The sequence below is a fragment of the Oreochromis aureus genome, linkage group 9, assembly GCF_013358895.1.
Source record: "Oreochromis aureus strain Israel breed Guangdong linkage group 9, ZZ_aureus, whole genome shotgun sequence".
In the NCBI taxonomy this organism is placed as follows: Eukaryota; Metazoa; Chordata; class Actinopteri; order Cichliformes; family Cichlidae; genus Oreochromis; species Oreochromis aureus.
Genome location: NC_052950.1, coordinates 16,246,497 through 16,268,617, shown reverse-complemented (window position 1 = coordinate 16,268,617; position 22,121 = coordinate 16,246,497). Strand labels below are relative to the sequence as shown.

Below are 22,121 nucleotides of genomic sequence, written 5' to 3'. Positions count from 1 at the left end.
TATGCATGTAACTCTGCTCATAATGATTGTTCATTTCAATTTAGAAATTTACCCCACCCTTTAACAAGGATTTACCCCAGCTATTTTAGGCACAATGAGATTAGTAGAAACTGAAAAGAATCAGAGATCAACTCTGGTGTTACTGAAAGATACGTTGTCGGCTCTTTACTTTCACCAGTAGGTATATTTTTTAAAACCTGTTTTTCACTGGCCAATGTTAGAATCATATTTTATATTATAGTAATAACGCAATTTGCTAACCATGGTCAATAGCTAGCGCTAATGTTAGCTGACTCCGTAGGACTACACCAGCTTAAAATTAATGAACTAAATAATTAATAAAATAAAATAAATCGAAGGAATGATGAATGATGGCACAATAACATCACTTAAAACCAAATGTTTTTTGGCTGTTGGTGATGTTAGTTTTTGTTGATGTCTGTGCTATGCTAAGCTAATCTTCAGGGCTAGCTATAACTTGTGAAGCTGTAACTTTATGTTTAGGCTACATTCAGACATAGAAGAAAGGGAATACAGCTTTTTCACATTAGTAAAGAAAAAAATCACTTTGCAATCCTCACTGTATATTAAAAAAAAGGCTACATTTAAAAAACATAAAATTACAATCATCCAAAGACTGCCATTCAGACTGGAGGCTTCAATTCAGTGTTGAACAGAGGAAGATTTAATAGCCTCTTACTGAAAAAGAAATATCTTTGGGTCGACATAGCAGAGCAGGTGATTAGCAATAATGTAGAAGCTATCCAAAATGAGGCCGCTGCTGGGTGGGGAAGGAAAGAGACGGAGAGAAATCAACACTGTTAGAAATGGATAATTCATAAATGCACTGTTCATGGTGATATCTCCAGAGATGACAGAGTACATACATCTGCAAATTGTAGTAGATGAGAGTTTAATAGCAAAGTAATGAGTCTTTTGGATCTACATATAATATGCAGCTCAAACACAGTCAGAAACCTTCAATAAACATCTAATTTTATAAAATTATTTCTGCTTTTGGTCTTTTCCCGAGGTCATGTTACTTCACCAAACACACAAGTGCACTTACTGTACACATGCCCATGTATGATGGAAGTGTGCTTGCACATGCACAGATAGTGGGTACAGGTGCTGCAGTATTCAAAGTATCTCCTTGGGCTTTAAAGCTCTGACAGGGAACCAGACAAGGCTTCTTTCTTCACACTCCCCCTCCCTGCAACACCCCTCCCAGCCGCAAAAATATTACCAGAGCTTCCCCAGGGAGAAGCAGAGGGGAAACGTGATCTGGAAGAGAGGGGCGAATCCACCACAACAACAGCTGTTTCCAAATCACAACAACCTGGGGAAGGGTTGTGGGTTATATTTTATGGGTGGAGAGGGACCACGGATGTTCATTTATTTATCTCCACAGTCAGCATTGAGGTGTGTGTGTGTGTGTGTTCTTGTGTGTGTTTGTGACAAGTTATCTCATAGCTCACTTTCTACTTTCACAGGAACACGCCTAAGGTCATTGGTTACTCTGCAGAGTTCTGAGACCTCTGCCACAGCGAGTCACGTGTGCAGATGATAAGTATGTAAAAATAATCAATTTCATGTGTCAAAATATTATAATGAATGTATGAAACATAGAAAATCTTATTGAGTTGGTCTGATGCCATTTACTTTCCTCTTCACTCGCTTTCATAGATGCCACTTCTCCACGGGTACAATTATGTTGAGAGCAATTTCATATTTCAAGTATGCAAATATCAACGCTGGGCAGCCACAAACAGTCCATGTACAGAAAATATGTAGGCTGTCGCGCGATAACCCTTGCCTGTGCCGTGCTAACTCGCTATTTAACATCTAAATTAGCTTGCATGTGCGTTCCAACACATTCCTGCTCGCACACACGTACGCTCAAGGAGTGAGATTAGTCTGGTGGTTCTCAGTAGACCCAACTCCAAACACACATGCCTCTGCTGGGGTAAATGAGGGGGCATGTACTGGAGCTGAATACAAACATAACCATTAGAAGGTTGAACAGGCCGGTCTGTTGCGATGACCTTGACATGTGTTGGTGTCGACTGTCCTTTGCTACATGCTGTTATTATTTAGGTTATCTTCTATTCTACAAGCAGAACAATGACTCATCTGCTATCATTCACCCTCGGTGTGCCAAACGAGTCCATATGGAAACAATATAGACATTTTATATCTGAAACTTTAAAATGTATGTTTTTTTGCTAACAGCATCCTCTGTAGTACATGCTGAGCTTCAATGCCGGTCCGTCTGTCTGCTGCTCCAAACTGGGGTATGCCGATTGCAATTTACAGTACTGCAGGTAATATAGTGGCCATAAATAATTCCTTCATAACAGAAAAACACTAAAACTTCCTCCTGAAGTAAGTGCAGGTAACAGCAGAACAGGTGCTGAGGTAATGTAGAGTGAGCCTCATGATAAAGCTACTTCAAAAAAATAAATTACATAACTAAAGCAGTAAGGTGCACGTTTTTAATTTAGCACGTTACTTATCCAGTTTCGATGTACAGCAGACAAAATTCTCACTGGCTAGTCAAGCTAGGAGGCCATGTTGTTATGGGAGGGGGGTGCAAGAGAAATGAAAGCAGACACTTTGCTTTCACAGCTTCAATTTTATATCTCTAAGTTTACAAAAGGCACAAAACACTGAAGTTTGTCAACTTTCAGAAACTGTCCTGACTCCTTTAAAATAGTTGTCCTTGAAATTAAAGGAGTATGGTCCCTGTGTTAGACACACTGACTTCTAGTGATCCCTCTGGGAAAAGGTGAAAATCTGTGTTAAAAGTTTGGGTGTCATATAAAAAATAATTGACGATGGCAAGAACACAAAATTTCATTGTTTAACATCTAATTTGTTACACTTACACATATCAAGCTTCATATCAGTTTTGCACCATGCAAGCTTCTGATGAACTCCACAGACTGCACATTTTTACAGCAACTGGCTCTGTATACAGTGGCTCGCTGTTCTTTTATCACTACTACTCAAGAAGATTCAATTCAGTTTTATTTATATAGCAGCAAATCACAACAGCAGCCTCGAGGCAGTCTATAATGGAAGGTAAAGACCCTACAATAATACAGAGAAAACCCTAACAATCAAATGACCCCCTAGGAGCAAGCACTGGGAAGGAAAACTTCCTTTTTACCGGAAAGAAACCTCCAGCAGAACCAGGCTCACAGAGGAGCAGCCATCTGCTGTGACTGGTTAGGGGGGAATGGCAGGAAGACAGGACAAAGACATGCTGTGGAAGAAAGCCAGACATTAATAGTAAATAATGATTAATCGGTGTTGAAGTATATACTGTATTTTTAAGACCATAAGGCCCACCAGATTACAAGGCGCACTGTCGATGAACGGGTCTGTTTTCATACATAAGGTGCACCGGAGTATAAGGCGCATTAAGCGAAACAAAGCAGTCAGATAAGTCAAACTTTACTTAACTCATTCTTCTTGCTTCCTCCACTTCCGTACCATTGATTTATTAATGTTGAATTCTGTCGCAGCTGCTCTATTCCCATGTTGTTGCAGTATATTAATGACTAACTATTAACTAACTATTGTGGATGGATTATCTCAGTTGTTCTCCTGACTGAAGTTTGGTCCATGTACAGGATCCTGCCATGCGATTGCATTTGTCCCTAACCATCAGGAACCCTCACGTTAACTTTCGTTGAGTGGAAAAAGTTAGCATTCATCCTCCAGCTTCACTGTGTTTATGTTATGCTAACATAGCTGTGTCGCTAGCGATCACGTAGCACATCATTATATACCAGCTAGCCCAACTTCAGTAACCCTACAAAAGTCACTGCTGTTTAGATTTCTGTCTTTATTTATGTTGGAAGTGATAGCAGAGCTTTACGTTTTAATTTTTTGACACATCTCTCAGTCAGAACGTGGTATATCATGTTTAGGTGGAAACTAGCGAGCTAACATCCTGCAAACTTCTAACTCCGTTAAATGTAATAAATTCTGTTTTCATGGATGCCTAGATGTTAAACGTAATTGTTACACCTGGTAAAGTAGCAATGCTGATCATTTTATTAAAGATGAAAGAATTTAGACAGTTTTTCACTCTCAGTGATGCCGCAGTGTTCGTTTGACTTTGGGACCTGAAGCGGATGGAGTTTTGGACCCAGATTTCTCCGCGAGGCTCCTGACTATGGTAGCCGTAATGCTCTGACAATCCATCAAGTGGTGCAGCTTCGAAGCTTACCAAAGTCGTACTAAAACATTTTTGGCAGATTTTTGAGTGCCATGTACCACATTAAAATCAGTTGGAGGTCAGTAAGCACAACCAGAATTCATACATAAGGCGCACCAGATTATAAGGCGCACTGTCGATTTTTGAGAAAATTAAAGGATTTTAAGTGCGCCTTATAGTCCGAAAAATACGGTATATAGCATACATTGTGGCACCTCTGTAGATGTAACTTATATTCATCTTTCCCCTTAACTTTTGTAGCTTGTAAAGTGCCAGGGTTGCAACAACATCCTATTAAATGCATTAATAAACTTTGCTTTCTAATAATTAGGACTATTTTTCCTTTATCCTGTTATGCATAACTTTTTAACCTCAACCAGGGGCTTGGACTCTGACTTGAGCCAAATGATAAAGTGGCAGCTCTGCATAATGACGGTTTGCAACATTTGGAGACTACCGTTTGTTGCTATTCCTGCTATAATTGAAGATGTTTTCTGGATGAGAGATCTAAAAACACTGGTGCACAACAACTTTTCACCAGGGGGATTCTCTGCCATCCCTTCTTTCTGATGTGGCCCTTCTCAAGCCCATTACCTTTTTGTTGTCTTTTTCCCCCTGCGTTTTTACTTCGCCACACCATCTGTCTGTCCAGCATTTTTTAAATCAGTTTGCCCATTCGTGGCGCCCTCTGCCTCAACTTCACCCCTGGCACTTTCAATTTAGTCTCCAAAACCTCTGAATGATATGCAAGTCTGAGTCAATTTACCCCGAGTTCTTGGATGTTTGTCAAACAATACTAGAACAACAGCATGATTTGTTCTGTGCACAAATCTCAACAGTCTATACCCTCTTGGCATTGTTAAGGGAAGCCAGAAAAGGCAGAGACAGACATGGAGAAAATATCCTATCAATCTACAGGATATTAGCTGCGAGGCACCAGTTCGTACTGCCAATGATGTAACCCTCTGTGCCAGTATGAGCAAGTGCCACAATAAATTACTTCACATCATCCAATGCTTTTATCTGATGATGATAGCGCTCTGTGTGGGTTGTATGATTTCAAGCTTAAGATTTTCTTGTTGTGGCAGTGGTAGCATGGTGATTAAGAGTGCGTGAGGGGGAGAGTGAATCAGAAAACAAAACTGTGTACAAGGCTGTAATTGTACAGGGTTTATAATTCCTGCAAAGGAGGGTATTTGAACGCTTAAAACCTGGAGACCCCAGCCAGCACTCCCCCAACCCCAGTCACATCCTATTGTTAAATGATACACGTATTCATCTGACATCCTTTTTAAACCCGAATGTCTGTGCTAAACCCATTTTGTACTTGGGTAAGTTATACATTTCTAAAGGGTCAGTTGTGCTCTCAACAAGCAGAGAATGGTTCTGCCATTTAAAAACTGTAACTGTGGTTCCCAAAATCCTGTGCATGCATCAAACAACACTGTACTTTGCAACTTCTAAGCATGATTTCCATTTCCATTTCAAGCTTGTTCTTGCCTCATTACAGAAAGCAGCTTTGTACCTATTTTTTACCTTCCCACCAATACCTCCAGGCCTGTATTAGTGAAATAACAGCAGTTACATTTCATCCAAGCTGAGTTGGCAATGGATAAGAGAAATGTGTGGGTGGTGGGTACCTTGGCGTACCTGTGCAACCCTGAACTAGGTGGGCCAGTGGGTGATGGTGCCAGATTGCAGACCGACTGGCAAAGACATTATCACACTCAGGTTTGTAAGCTAATGCATGACTCTTCAGAAAACAAAAAAAAGACAGAGAAAAGAAATGTGGAAATAACAATTCCAACTGAACAGAGGAGCGAGTGAGACAGAGAGACTGGAGGGTTTCGGGGTTACAGTGTCTGGTTCTAGTATCACTTATTGCCTGACTGCCAACATCCAGAAACAAACATTTGCCAAAGACTTGTGAGTACCAGACAGCACAACAGTCTTTGACCTCTAACATAAATCTGCAGTGCAATCCTCCATCCACATTTAAGCATAACTGTTACTAGACTATCCATTCACTGGCTGCTAAATCTCTGTCGTCATCCCCTATTAACCTTAAATGTATCACTAATCTAACATTACAGACAGAAAGTAAACTACAAGTATACACACATATGCTATGCTAAATAACTTGATGGTTTTCTAGTAATTACTAATTTGTTTACTTCTCATGTAGCAGAAATGAGACAGCGAGGAGTATATGCTTGTGCTAAAGAGGGGATAAAGCATGATTCTGAATCCCTGCTGGAAAAAGACAGAATTTATTATTTGGCATCATCTTATTAAAATAACAGACCTTATTAAAAGGTCAGTAATTACTTATTTACACGCACAGAGGCTGCAGATGCTTATGTTAAACATCATTCTCTAACTAGACCTCGCTGACATGCTGCTGTATCAGGAAAGTTACACAAAACTGAAAAATAATAACAACCCTAAATTAAAGAATGGTTCAGTCTAATAAGAACCATCATCATCAGGCATCAGCAGTAATACTGACATGCTAATGAGCGAATAGACTAACAAGCACTGAGTCTACTGCTCAGCCCTGACTTGTATCAAAGCCAGGAAAAATTGCAGTAGAAAATAATTTTCTTTTTTTCTTTCTTTTTTTGTTTGTTTGTTTGGTTTTGTTTTTTTAGCCAGCACTAATTGAACAATTATCACCTTTTGAGCTGATGAAACTTGTTTGAGAACAGTTTGTTTTGATCCCACAATTAGGTTATAAAACATATAAATATCATTCATTTGAAAATTAATTCTCATTCTATTTAACTATAATCTGTAACTCGCTATTTAGCTGCCAAATTAGCCATCGTGTGCACCAGCCGGTCGCTAACTGCTTCTGTCTGTAATAGCTGAGAGCTTAGAAGCTAAAAATGAGCTATAGTTTGCTATAAAACTCTATAAAGACAAAGGAAGCTCCAGATTCATAATTCTCTTTTCTTCTGTTTATAAACCAATCTTAACTGTGCTGAAACAAATTATTTGACTAAATGAACAAATGTGTGTTTTCAGAAGAAAATAAATGCTATATATGTAGCTAATCTTAGCTCAGCAGATTTCTGTAGTAGTTTAGCTAGGTGTCAGTAGCTAATACCAGAGGTTTGAACAATGAAGTGTTCAGGGTTATTGCTCAGTCACACTACAATAAAACATAGGATGGAAAACTCAGTGCTTTCCCAGTGACGGCAGTGTTTTTGGGTTTGTGTTTTTTCCGTGTATAATGAAAGAGCTCTAATACTTCTACGTCTTTCCTTTCTGGTTTCAAACACGCTAGACTTTATTAATACACTTGTGCCTTTCCAGTCTACTGACTGGAGTGCTTAAAGCAGACGACACTTTAAATACTATACGTTTCCTCTCATACACACTCTGCTTCTTTGTCTGGTGCCACCGTGCTGCTTTCAGCCTATATTATGTGTTTAACCTCTTCATATTTTTCAAATATTATAGTTTATCTTCCATTGTAAAATCAGCCGCCCTCCTTTCAGTACATAATCCATCTTTCTGACTGGTCATAGACTGCCAGTGCCACCTTCTTCGTGTGAACACGATCATAGCTAAACTGGGAAACCTTGGATTGGCTTATCGAGTTGACCCCTTTTCCTGATCGCTGCCAGATAAAGAAAAGATATCTTGTATATATTCAGCTTGGGGCCCCAGAACTTGTCATTAAAAACTTTAAATAATGCTGGTGTTGAATTCAAATGCTTGCCTAAAGACTCATCATTTACATACAAGGATAGCACATTAGTTCAGGTAGCTGCGAGTTAATGCACTGCTCACATCTTTGCATAAATAAATAGAAAATATATAAAATAAATAAAAATATAAAATGCTTAAGTATTATGTCAATTCCTAACTCTGTTTTTTAATACAAAAGACAACATAATTTTGCTTCATTATGTAAAAATATTCTACAAATCTGAAGTGGAGAGTGTGTTGACATGTCTGACATGCTTTCACAGGGTTAAAAACTGATTAATTATACTGGTATTTTAATTTGTGAGCAGGTGCATGAATAAAAAAGCCACGAGCCAGGAATCCGAGCTATTAGCAACAAAAAATTTGTAAAATTATAAAATAAAAGCATTTGTCACCATGAGTTTTCCATACATATATATGGAATAATCAGCACGCCAATCAGCAACCAGACCTCATGCAATCTTTCCACCAAAACACCAAAAGAAATGCCAGTGTGTTTTCTACTCGCTGCTGTTGCCAGCAACACCATGTTTACTGACCTGGCAACATGTCATGTTGTGTCAAGTCCTCAGTCCTAAGAAGAGTTGCTGAACAGAAAGGTCAGAAAAGCATGCTCATAAAGGGATGTGGACAGCTTTTAGCCTATGGCATTGCTTTAATCAAAGCCAAATGCAGTTGCAGTCAGAAAACACTTCTGATTTACTCAAGCAACAGTGAACACTGGCTCTGAGTAAGACCTGTAGGATTTGTGGCAGTGAGGGCATTGACTAAGAAATCCTAACATTTCCTCAGAGGTATGAGGTGTGCACGTCTGCATGCGTGTCCGCGAATGTGTGCGGGTGCACGGACTGTCCTTGTGGCGAATCCGTGCCTTGGGCTGTTTTTTCCAGACTTTGTCGGAAACATGTTGCATGAAGCAATACACCTGCAAGTCATGGTGTGAAGTCATTGGTGCTGTGCACTTCACAGTCCTCAGGCCAGTCCATGGTTAACCAGATTTATTCCTTATCTTGCAGAGAACAGCTTCATAACAACAAAAAAAGAAAAAATACCTCTAGTAAATTCTAAGGAGCTTTGCAAAAATTTCATTTGATTCAAAATTACTACAAAAACAACTCAACACGTCTCAACTATTCTTCTGGTTAATTACACAGATGAATGCATTTATTTTTTCTGAATTAAAAAAAACGGATCAGTGATTCTTCAGCAACAAATACGTCTTTGTATGTTTTGAAGAACAGCATTGTGGCGCGCGAGCAGCAAGCGGCCCATTTGTGAAAGCTCCTCCATCATGATGAGAGACAGCCCACACAGCTTCAAATTGCTGATGAGCATATTTTTAGTCGAGGGGCTGCCCCAGTGTCTGGCTTACATGTGGGACTGACAGAAAATGTAGAGCAGGTTTTCCAGTTAATACTGGTACAGCAAGCCTTCCTGCTCCGTAATTAACCAATTAACAAGCAACGTGTCCCACCAACACCATACCTGATTCAGTTTGCAATCAGGAATGCTCGTCTGCAAAGTTTTAATTGTGCCCGAGGCAATAACTTACTGTTTGTAATCACATTCTCCCTCTCCCTATATTGCACCATGGTGCGTTTGGGAGGAAGAAATTTACTGGCGCAAGCTAATTCGGCAAACCTCCATGTTGGAGGTGAGCACAGTGCACACTACCAGCAGCGCTTAAGGTTTTGCTGAACAACAGAATGAGAGTTAATATGTTTCCCAAATTATTTACACATTGTGCATTTACAGCCTCAGATGAGATGTGAGAGGCAGACAGGGGAGCTTTCATTCAGCACCACTCGCAGCAAGGTTGTGTTGAGACCACAGAATGCAAACACAGGCAAAGAAGAAACCTCCCTTTCTCCATAATTCAAAATGAGATATTTCATTAACAGTAGTTAATGAAAAAAAACATATTAAAGGAGACAACATTGCAGGTTTTGACTCACGAACCTGCACGCTGGGGTTGTATAGTGGAGTCAAGCCCTGTGCCAGAGCCAATCATCGTTCAGGAGGCAGACATGGTGCGTGGACTAGATGAATCACTAAGCTGTCATGTGTCTGTTTCACATTCTGACTGTCTGAAAGCAAATTATAGGTGACTTAATGTTCCTTTTTTCTCTGTATTCTGGTGCGCTGCCAGGCCATACACTGAGCTAAAAGGCAGAAATATGGTCTGTCAGATGGGAGCTGCCACTAATTGTTCAGCTCAAATCCCTCCATTTTCTTTAGGAGACCACATCCACCCACCACTTTTAAAAATATAAGGGTAACGCTATTGGCTATAATAGACATCAAGCAATTACAAGAGTCATACATTCTAATATGATAGACGCAGGACAGACTGGGATTAGCTTTGCGCTCTTGATGGAACATGCACACACCCTAACTGCAAAACACAAACAATCTAGGGCACCGATTCCAAATTCAATTGTTGTGAACATGAAGCCAGCTAGTTTCAGGCAGTGGGGTGAGTTTGGCCCACACATACCAATTAGGCCCGTTTCCAAAGCAATACTGCACAATGCTGCCCAGAGGACTGCAGCAGAACAAGACTTTGATTTCCCTCAATGTGATAGTAATTTCATATTCCTCTGAAAAGCAACATGGCTACTGAGGCTCGAGTCTCGAGATGAGCCATGAAGAGCAATTCACAAGAAGATGCTTGTCTGGTCATTTGCATATCATTTCGGAAACAAATACGTAAATATGTTGCGACCGGTTTGGCGAGGAGGTATTGGAAGACCTGCGCGCCTGTGTGAACGCCACGGCCTCTGATACATCCGAAAACCATAGAAGTGGGCTTCTTTTATTAGATTCATAGCATCCCCGGGGTAGCTTTGTTAACTGTTGCGTTTGATCAGGTATTGTTTCTTGCTCCCTCCCTCACCCTCCCCACACACACTTCTGAGAGCAATGCTTGCATCTGGGATACAAAAAAAAAAAAAAAAAAAATCAAGGCCGTAACTGAGAATCCAGCCTGTGGTCTTCACGCCGACTAAACGCAGTTGAGCTGGAATCCCACCACAGCGCATCAGACAGATTGAGGAATAGTGAGGGAGGAGGCATGTAATGAGAGCCGGGAGAATTACTACACTCTATTTATAGGGAGCGCGGGATTGTTTACCTTCTTTCTTAGCTACTTGTCTGGATGGGTGGTGAACTGCTAATGAGAGGATGCATCCCTGCCTCGCCACGTTGTCGTGTCACCTTCATGTTTTCGCCATATGTTGAGATTTACCTGTGAGAACCAAATGACTCATCTTTAAGGTCTGCACGCCCTCCTCATTCACATACTTTCATTCTTCTTTTTGTCATAAAATTCAATCTTTTATGGGGTGGTGGTGTTGCTGGTGGGGGACTGGAGTAGCGGCAGCAGCAGTGGGATAATGCTTATTTCTATGTAAGACGGTGTAGGAGAGCCTATTGTTGGAATAAATCTTCAGCCTCTCATTTGACTCGCTGGGAATGCTTGATCATTTGTCACATGGGAGGAGAGAAACCAAAGTACTCCAAAGAGAGCAGAGGTGTGACTGCATGGAGGCGGCCATATTAGCAGAGATATTCTTCAGGATTATGTGCCCCTTCAACCCAGGCCAAGAATTTGTCAGCAGAAGTGCAGATATGGCTCTATCAATAATCCATGGCATTGTGTATTTCCCAACTGATGCCATTATACGGCTGGGGGATGACAGCACTCACCAACTCCATCATCTTATCCACAGGGACCAGGATCTCATAAAGCGCTCTCAACATAGACATCTCATATAACGGGTAATAACTCCAGCCGGTTAATACAGGGGAATTATCAGGGAGAGGAGCAATGAACCCAGCAGAAACCAGGGCGGCCACCTCTATGTTACTGTTAGAGAGGAAGGTGTAAAAGGAGTGGGAGGGACAAAAATGAGAGATAGGAAACAGAGGTAACGGGACAGCGAGCTAGATAAGAGAGGGAGGGCTGGCAAAAGATAAAAGACAGAGGAGGAAAGAAAAATGCGCAGAAAGGAGCAAAGCAGTTGTGTTAAACAGATGAGCAACGTTAGGAGGCAGAGGGATGAGTAAAGGCTAAAGAAGAAGTAATCAAACAAAATGCAGTGTAAACATAAAGCTTCAGTAGAGTATTTGTCTTTTTTCTTTTAAACCTTATTAACATTAACACGTTACAAGAACATAGTCACCTTGAGGTCTGCCTTTAACGTTGAATCATGCATGAGAGAAATAGTGGTATATGAGGTACAGAGCACATCACGTCGACCTTCAGTGCTTGTAGATCTAAGTTCATAACTGAGGTAGACAGTAATGAATGTAAAAACGTGTACATTTCAGTTGTAGCTGAACATTCATCTGCTCCATAATGCAAAAGTGGACGGCATTTTTCACCTAGTGAAAAACTGTGGTAGGTGAGGCCTGATCCAGTTTACAGTAATCCTATGTTTTCTGCATCTATCAGCAAAGCAAGAAAGCAGCGATCCATGGTAAAGGTTTAAATAAGGACAGGAGTGTGTCTAAAGGGAATGTCCGTTTTTCTATACATCAGCAGCAGCAGTTGTATAGATTTGATCATTAATAAAAACAAAATACAAAACACTTTTAAGTAATATAATGGAGGGTGTTCAAACATACACAAATAAGCACGAGTAGTTGTTGTAAACATTTTTTTGTGTAAATCGTAGGTATTTGTAAAGGTTCCTCTTGGATTTAATCACTTTATTGTTTATTGTGTTACTTTTCTCAGCCCATAATTAACAACTGTTATCACAAATGGTTGTGAAGACGGCGTGTTTTGCAGCTCCAAAGCTGGTACGCAGTTTAAAATGTGAATAAAATCAGTAAAATGTGATCAAAATTGTGAAATGTTGTAACTTTTTTTTTATTTGTTTTTTTTTGTGGAACATCTCAAAACTAATTAGAATAATTGCTAAAATGTTTATGTTAATGTTGTCCAAAAGGCTGAGTCTTTGAGAAGTAATGACTGGTAATGGATAAAAAGCACCCTAACCCTCTACTCTAACTGAGCACACACATTGATACAGAGCAGTGCTTTATTGTGTACTTTCAAGAGTTTTCTGGCTATCACACGCACACTCACAATGCAATGGATGCACTGGGGTTGTTTCCAACATCATGACCAAGGGCACGCTGATGTAAGGACTGGAGGAAGCACCGATCTTTTTCTCTCATTGGGGAAAAGTTCACATTGTGAAATACTGCATGCAAGAAAATACAGTTTGGAAATATCAGTGTAACTTTGCAATATTGTGGGGGTTATGCAACTGATCGTACATAATATCTTTAAAAAACAGAGAATATGGAGAAATCTCTGTGTACAGAGAAGAAGACCAAAAAAAAGTATAGATTCACTGTGATCTCCAGTCCTTCAGATGGCAAAGCAGTGAAAAAAAGGCTCTATAGTGGAAAAGAAAAGATTCTGTAGTGGAAATTGAAAAAAAATCGGTTTTGGTAAACAAATAAAATCTAGATTTGGTGTCATCTTCTGTGGGCAATAGCTCCTTTAAAAATGAACTGAAAAGTTATTTTAAATAAAAATTTGAGAATTTGAAATATATTTGGCAAATCACAGAAGCCGTATCTGGCTGAGGAGAATAAAGATCACCTTATTACAACTGCACAGTTCAAAAGCCAGTAATAATTATTTGATCCCCTGCTGAGTTTGTAAATTTGCTCACCTCCAAAAAAAAAAAACCCCCGAACAGTCTCTAATTTTTATGGTAGTTTCACTTTTATGAAGCGAGAGAGAGATTATGAACCAAAAATCCATAAAATAAACCCCACGTTACATAAAAGTTTGAAACTGTACTTGGTGGAGGAATCCTTGTTGGCATGGACCGCTGTGAGACATTTCTTGTAGTCGGCCACCAGGTTTGGTGGAGGTTTTGTGGAGAGGTTGGAATGGAAGAAATTGATTTCGTGGACGGTGCTCTATGGACATAACAAGTTGAGATGTGGAGCATCTGTAATTGATTGATTCATTGATTCTAATCTTTGTACTGCATAGAGGATCAAATACTTACTTCATTATTTCATGCAAATCAATATGTAACTTGTGTTTTTTTAATTATTTTTATTTATTTATTGTATTTTTTTTTCCTCTTCTGTCTCTCTCTAATAAATAAAAATTAGGGAGCGTTCATTTCTTTAGAAGTGAGCAAACAAATTCAGCAGGGGCTCAGATTTTCCTCCACTTTATAAAACATTCTACTTCCAATACTACAGCAACTATTTTCCTCAGTTACAGAGTTTAAAAGAAGAACAGATGATACAACACCGTGGTAAATTTTTCCCAACATCAAATCAAAGACGAGCATATAGTTTTCAACAAATGTGAAAACTATGTGCAACTATATTGCATTGAGATTGAAATGAATTAAACATTGGCTTTAAATTATTTACAAATCACTGCATTCTGTTTTTTTTTATCTACATTTGAGATTAGTCCTGGAAACGTGGGTGTATGTTGTATTTTTGACATAACACGACTAAAAAAATCCTCACTCTCTGGATTCCCCTTTTGGATTACTGCAGTGAAATGAAGTTATCTTTGCTAAGGACTCTGTAATGAAGAGCTTAAACTTGTAATCCCCATAATCCAAATCAAAGCTGCCTTTAATTGTTTCCATATTACAGTATCATTTAGACTGAACTGACTTTACTTAAACGCAGGATTACGACACTGTTTACTCTGAGACCTGCCCATGACTGAAAAACAAAATAAGTCTTTGCGTTCAGTCTCTGATTTAAAAAAGATATTTGACTATAATCTGTTGTTAACCTTTATCAAGTTATTTCCAAACATTTAGCATCCTGTTTTATGATGTCTATAGTGTGTCAGTAAGGACTAGTTATTCTAAATGCCCAACAGAAAACCTGAGGGGCGGGCATTTAACAGTGTAAAAAATGAATTTTCACTGAGACTTTTAACTATCCTGGAAGAATAATAAAAAGGAAAAAGGCTGGCTCACACCATCCAACCTGACACTACACTACAAGGGCTCCAGTGTCCTCCAAGCAGACTCAACAGGGACTTGAAAATACTATAAGAACAACTGTTCCTTTATGGTGTCCACAGTTGTGTGTGTGTGTGTCTGCAAGGGAGTATTATCCTGTCCATCCTCTGGGCTTAGTAAGCTAGTTTGCTAATGCGTTCTTCTTTTATTAGCAATATGTTTTGCAAGGACAAGAAAGTGTCCCTCGTTTTCACCATGAAAGATAATGTTTTTCGCTAACTGCAATGACTGATTTTTTTTTAAACCAGGTGCTAAAAAGACAACAAACTAAAACCACAACTAGTGTAGTCTTAACTTTGTTAGATATGTCATTTAGCAGATTTATGTGTTGCAGATTACTATATGATCCTATAGAAACTTAGGTCCATAACATATAAGTTCTTTAAGCACCATAGAGGCTTCTAACATACATTAGGTGGTGATTTAAACTCATATTTTTCAAAAGTCCAGCGTTATTTTGAAGACACCGATATTCTTGCTGTCCCTCCCTCATTCATAATCTCTACATCTCAACCACCATAATTAACTTACTCTATGGTGACTAGTACATTAAGAATTTTGACACAAGGCAGTCCCCATTATTTCTCATAGAGTAAACGGTACATTGCACTAGGTAGTAAGTAGTGAGTTATTTCAGACAGAGACGTAGTGTTCGTTCTGTGATGCTGTACTGTTGCATGTTTTGCATACGAATGCCCTGTCTGTTGTGCACACGTATCCAACTGCTTGGACATTTGTGCCACCCCTTGTCATCTTTGTTCTATGTCACTGCCCATTAAATCTCAAGCAACCAATAATAAGCATCTGGCTCCAACCCTCTATCAGGCCTTTTAGTCTTAAATGTGGGTGGGTGCCAGCCACTAGTGCTATTAGCGGCGAGAGGGACAGGAGGGAGAAAATAAATATATAATGATGCCACCCACCAAGCAAAGATATTCAGTGTTTGCATTTCAGGGGACAATAAAGAAGGCCATCTGTTCCTGTCATTCGTGCTTTATTGTTTTCCTCGGCGGGCCACTCACTTTGGAACGCGGCATCAATGCCCTCCCTGCCTCACAATCTCAGTGGTCCAGACCTCCCCGACATGCACGAACTACAGTCAAACTGTCTGCACACGTGCGTGACAGGACATAAACACACAGACATATATGTAGTGTACTGCTAACCTTTACCGCTGCACAGCTGTAAGACAAGGAAGGGTCGTGAAAGGTCTATTGGTTTTTGAATCTTCAATAGAAAAATTATGACAAATCAAAAATATGCTAAAAAGATGCTGAGGGGGGCATGGCTTTGAATAAATTCCGTGTCCCTGCTCGTCATGTTGGCTCCGGAGGTAGGATGGCAAACAAAGCCAAATGTTTTCCTTTCATTCATCCTGCAGGATGGAGAAGAGAGGAGAGGAAAGAAGGAGGCAAACCACACTTTTCTCCTCCTGGCTTAGAGTTTACCGAGGGGAGAGTCTTCAATATTGGCTGAAGCAATGAATGGCTCCTTCAAGAGGTACGCACTGTGTTCAAACTCACCGCAGACGTGCTATGAGGAGAAGCTGGGAGCTCAGCAGACACGAAGATGATGCAGGATGGAGTTTTTGGATTACTTCAATGACAAAAGGAACGCCATTAGATCCAACATCTCACTGCCAGTTTAAGAACTCTCAGAGACACACACAGTTCAGTCAGCGAGCTCCATCGCTTTCACCCAGCTTCATCCACCCAGCTGTCTTATTTGATTTCGCACATGAAGCTCACCCACAGTCATTTAGGACAAGTTTTTGCCACAGTATCCCCCATTATTCTGAGTATAATTCACGAGTGCTTAGACAATCGAGTCATTCCTTCCTTTTTAACTATACTATAGTTACTATAGAAATAAAAACCTGATGTCCTCAATGACTACAGGCCCATTCCCAAGTTACATTTCCTTGCTAAGATTTAAGAAAAAGTTTTCTCCTCTCGTCACGTTTCCTCTTATTTAAATATTTTTAACATATTCAACAAATGTCAGTCTAATTCTAGAAGCAGGCCCAGCACTTTTGAAGGTTTATAATGATATCCTTTTATCTGCTGATTCTGGTTCCGGTGCCACTATATCACTCCCAGCTAAGCGCAGTGTTTGACACCATCAGCCATGACCTTCTTTCAAAACATCATGTGCATGAAATTTGTTCCCAGGATTAAGTTTTACTTTGGTTTTCCTCATATCTGAAAGACAGAACCTTCACAAACAGGAATCTGTTCTTCATTCCCAGCTTCTTCTAAATGTGGCGTCCCTCAAGAATCCTTTCTAGGTCCTTTACTGTTTTCACTGTACTTGCTACCCCTTTGCTCTATCTTTCAGAAACAAAATATTCACTATTACTGTTAACCTCTGCCACACCTGGCAGTAACTATTCTGTGTAGATACTCTGACAGTTTGGATGATTTCAGATCATTGATCAGATCTAAACGAGAGCAAAACTGAAGTTTTTTTATTTGCCTCCAGAGCTGTATGACTGTCCTAACAAAGGCACTCGTTCCTGTATTCACATATGTTCTAACAGTAGTTAAAAATCTTGGTGTTTTTATGAATAGTTGCTTCACTTTTAACACTTTAATCAGTAGCGTTGTGAAGGGCAGCTTTTACCAACTGAGAACCCTCACTAAAGCCAAGACAGTTATACGTGCCTTTAATACCTCTCAGCTGTACTACTGTAACTCTCTGTATGTGAGATTGTCCCTTTCCACTCTTTCTTGACTGCGATTGGGGCAAAGCTCAGCTGCTTGACTTCTAACTGAAGAAAAAGACAAATAAAACAACATTTGGTTCAAAAAGACATTAGGTCATAGCTGTTTTTAGCTCAGTTACACTGGCTATCTGTGAAACGTAGGATTAATTTTTAAATGTATTTCTTCTTATATTTTACCTTTAGATCACTAAGGTCATCCTGCCAACACTTTCACTCCGTGCCCTTGTCACTCTTGTCTAAAATCTAAAGGTGACTGTGCCTTTGCTGTTACTGCCTCCAGGCTTTGGAATTGACTGCCAGCCCACATGAAGACCTCTCCAACAATTAACAGTTTTAACTAAAGATCTGCGTATTTTCACTTGCTTTATTCAAGTCTGTCAAGTCCAGTGTGAATGTTTTCTCACTGCGCTTTCTTTTTAAAACTGGTGTTTCTATTGTTAGCTTTATTTTAGGTATTAATTTGTATATATCACATTTCGCATCATCATATCACATCCTTGTTATTTTTGCTCTGCCTTTCATTTTTTTCCATCACATTATTTGCTCAAGTGAGTTTTATGTTTTGTAATTGAGTTTTTTTTAGACCTGAAATGTAAATGTGTCTGCCTGGAAAGTGCTGTGGGTCAACTCCAGTTGATTTAAATGTGCTATGTAAATAGAAGTGACTTTGCTCACATGAGAAGTGGACCTTTTTTCTTGTAGTGATGAAAAATCGAGCCACAGAAATGATTTTAAGTTTAAGAAGCAACTGTATATTTTGTTGTTTACTAATGAATAAACAAAGGCTTCTATAGCTCATCTGTCTTCATGTGAACTATCTACCTGGAGTCAGTTACTGCCACAGTTTAGCTTAGATAAACTGACTGGTACTTGCATGGTACATGCTTTTCTGTTCTAACTAAACACTCAAAGCACTTTTTACTGCAAGTTTCATTCATCTAATCATACACGCATTCATATAGGACTTTTTATTGTGTGTCTAAGTGTCTAACACACCTGTCACATTCAGGCAACATGTATCTTGCCTGAGGGCACCTTGACATGCAGACTGGAGGAGCCAGGGATCGAAACCACTGATCCCGTCTACCTGCTGAGTCTCAGTGATCTGAAATTAAAACAATGGAAGGGAATCCCTCGCCTCTGTCTGGTAAATGTTTCTTGAACAGCACCAGTTGGTTTGAAAGTATTGTGCTTATAACAAGACACTGATTTTTTATAAATCATGTCAATTTAACTTTTGAAGTCTCAAACTTTCTCTGTAGAGTGATCCCAGCACCACCGTGACCCCAACCTCCCGACACTAACCTCCCGACACTCCTCACAGATTCTACTGCTATTAGAAAAATATACATTAAATTAGTTGGTAGTTACTCACTAATGACCACTGCACTGAACTGTGGTTGTTCTATTGTCTTCTATTGTAGCTACCTGAGTATGTTTCTATTTATTTATTTATTTAAATTACAGAATAACAGCAAAAGATGAAAAAAAGATCATCCATGTCAAATCCAGCTATAAATGAGCTCTTTGTATCTAGAGGATCCTCACACTGAACATGTATGAGAATACTAAATAATCATGTTAGCTCAATACAAATTTTTTGTGTTTCCAGTGTGCTGCACATTTCCAGCAGCACTTCACAATGATCCTAACCTTTGGTTTTTCAAAAATTACCAAGTGTAACCATGAGAAACAAAAATGTTAACAGCTTCCAGTTTTAATTATGCAATCAACACCAAAAGATTTCATACTTGAAAAGATGAATAAATAGTTATCTGTCAATTTGGTCAGAACAAGGTTTGCCTGTTTGTTATGGTCAAATTAAATTCACCATATTATACCACATAGATACAATGACAGCATGTTATAAAATAAATGTATTTTTGATTTAACAATAACAAATGTGCATGTATCACAATTATAAAATAGCTATGTATATACAAAGATCAGCAACTTGTTCTTTAATGCCTTTAAGGATATGGCATTACACATCTATAATAAAATATATATCATATGCTGATGAATATGTAAATGAGTGCTAAGGGTGTGGATAATATCACAGAAGGAAGACAGCACTCACAAGCAGCGTGTTCTCACCGGTGATCTGACTGAATGCAAGATTTGCAGGTGCTTTTCCATCACAGTCAGCAAGGTTAAACTCCAGAGAAATTAAACAAATTGCTCCTCTAATGCAGAGTAAAACAAATGGAGAACTTTAGTGCACATGTGGAACCCTCTTGGGTTCTAATTATGTAAAACTATAGACATCAGAAGGCACTGAATTCTTTAATGAGCACTTGAGAGAACAAAGGGAATTTAAGTGCATGTTAATAAGAGAGGCGAGACAACAGGAGGAGGCAAAATGCCACCGAAAGAATCACTACACATTAAACGGGGGCATTTCTTGCCAATACCACCCAGCAGCTTCCGACAAATACGCAGGGTGCCGTGGAATAGTTGAGAACGGGATTGATTTCTTTCTGTGATTTGTGATGGTTAGAACCGGCACACAGCTAATGTGCTAATAGTTTCTCCATGGAAACAGTACAATAAATTGAGATGAATTGAGTGTCAAGGAATTGAGATCTGGCTATTAGTGCAGGAGAGGATGAGCTGGTTGATGATTTCTCTCTACAACCTGCAATCAGCAAGCTGACGACTACCCCCTGACCAGTGCGCCGCAAGTAGGTGCAAAATCACAGGTTAAACTGCCCTGTCAGGGCTGCCAGGGCTGCCAGTGGCTTTTCCAGTGTCTGAGGAACAGTACCATTTGGATTTACTCAGTAGCAAACAAGGCGTAATGTGTTCGGGAAGCTGTGTTCCACTTCGCTGGTCGGTATGCCGGCCAATTAACATTGACAAAGACTCCCATGTGTATAAGCAAGCAGAGAACCACCCAGAGAACACATTTCTGTTCAGAAGCCAAAATAGATCACACTGCTGGTGGTCCTTTAATCCCCACTGTTCCACTGAATAATGTTTTAAATCAAGATTCAGTGGTGTAGTCAGTCACCCTCGTAGCGTAGCTCCTCACTGGTTAGCTACTATCTGTATAGAGACTTCAGTGTGCAGTTGTTAGGTGTGATTTTGGATTTTCAGAGACTATGCATGGATAAACAAACATATACTACCAAGAAAAATAATGGCCATGTTAGGAACAAACTACTGATTAAGAAGTATGTTGAAGAAGAGTGTTGATGATGATAATGAGTAATATATGAGAGGTTTTAAAGTAGATAATAAAGCTTCGGCATTTTTCATCCATGAATCTGGAAACTGAAGATTTTCTTAAAGCTGAAATTGGATTGTTTGATTATTTGAATTGGATAAGGGAAAGAATAGAGTAGATGATTACAGGCACATGTGACACATGAAACTGCAGTTTGGGTCACATAAGGTTGTAAAGTAATGTAATGTTGTAAAGTTAAACTGGAACGTTTTTGCCTTTAACCTACATTGTTTGTCTAGATGGATGTTTTGGACCTAAAAATAGACAGAGTGATCAGATTAAGCGACAGGTTGACTGAGTATCTTCTTAATGAATTGTTTCCATAATTTAAAATCACATTTAAATTTGACTGCAGTGGCTTCAGGGCTCCTTTATGAAGCATCGGAGCCAAGAAACTCCTCTCTTTTAAATTGTACTGTAACCTGGAGCAAGATGGCAAGCTGGGTGTTTGAGCCAAATGCTCTTGCTCAGGCACTGCAGGAGCTTCGCACAGACAGCCTGACCACAGGGAATGAATTCATTGTGACTGTTAAAAAAACCCCCCAAAAAACAGCAGACACACTCTTGGTATTCCTGACCTGATGATGATTCTTTCTTCAGGCTTGGACACTGCAGACTGCTCTTGGGTCTCTGGGTCAAAGCCAGTGACACAGCTTTCACCACTAGTAATGATCTTTGACATGAATGTTGGGTTTGTTGAAGAAGTTTGCTCTCAGCGCAAGTTTGAGGTCCATGGTAAGACTGCAGATATCAGAAGGAGACTTCCAGAGAGCGATCCATATGTGGCAAAAAACCTGGAATGCTTGAAGTGCTTCACAAGGACACCGCTTTAAAACTGGCTTGCTTTGTGCCTTTTGGTTGGTGAAACTTTTTGATCACACCTAGTAAAGTAGCTGTGGACATCAAGCCTGTGTTTCAGTCTGTCTTACCATTTGAGACTGCAATCACAGCTAAAGAGCAAACACCAACACGAAGAAGAGAAATCAAAAAAATGCTATTGAGAACCATGGGACAGGAAATGGATTTGTCAATACATCAGTGTAAAGTAAAAAAGAACCCAATAGTGAACAAAAAATAAATCTGCAAAACTCCATGATGACAGCAAATCCTGTGCAAGATCAAAATATAACTGTCTGTAATATCACCACACATCACGAAAGTTAAAGAATTAAAAGGATACAACGGAAAAGC

At 39.5% G+C, this 22,121-nt stretch overlaps 1 long non-coding RNA gene across 1 annotated transcript; it reads left to right on the top strand.

Moving 5' to 3' along the window:
• Positions 1-69: 69 nt before the first annotated feature.
• On the top strand, positions 70-18,410 carry LOC120441665. Its single transcript, XR_005614169.1, has 4 exons — positions 70-177; positions 1,494-1,570; positions 16,358-16,476; positions 17,885-18,410. It is a non-coding gene; the product is annotated as an uncharacterized LOC120441665 (long non-coding RNA).
• The last annotated feature ends 3,711 nt before the right edge of the window (positions 18,411-22,121 follow it).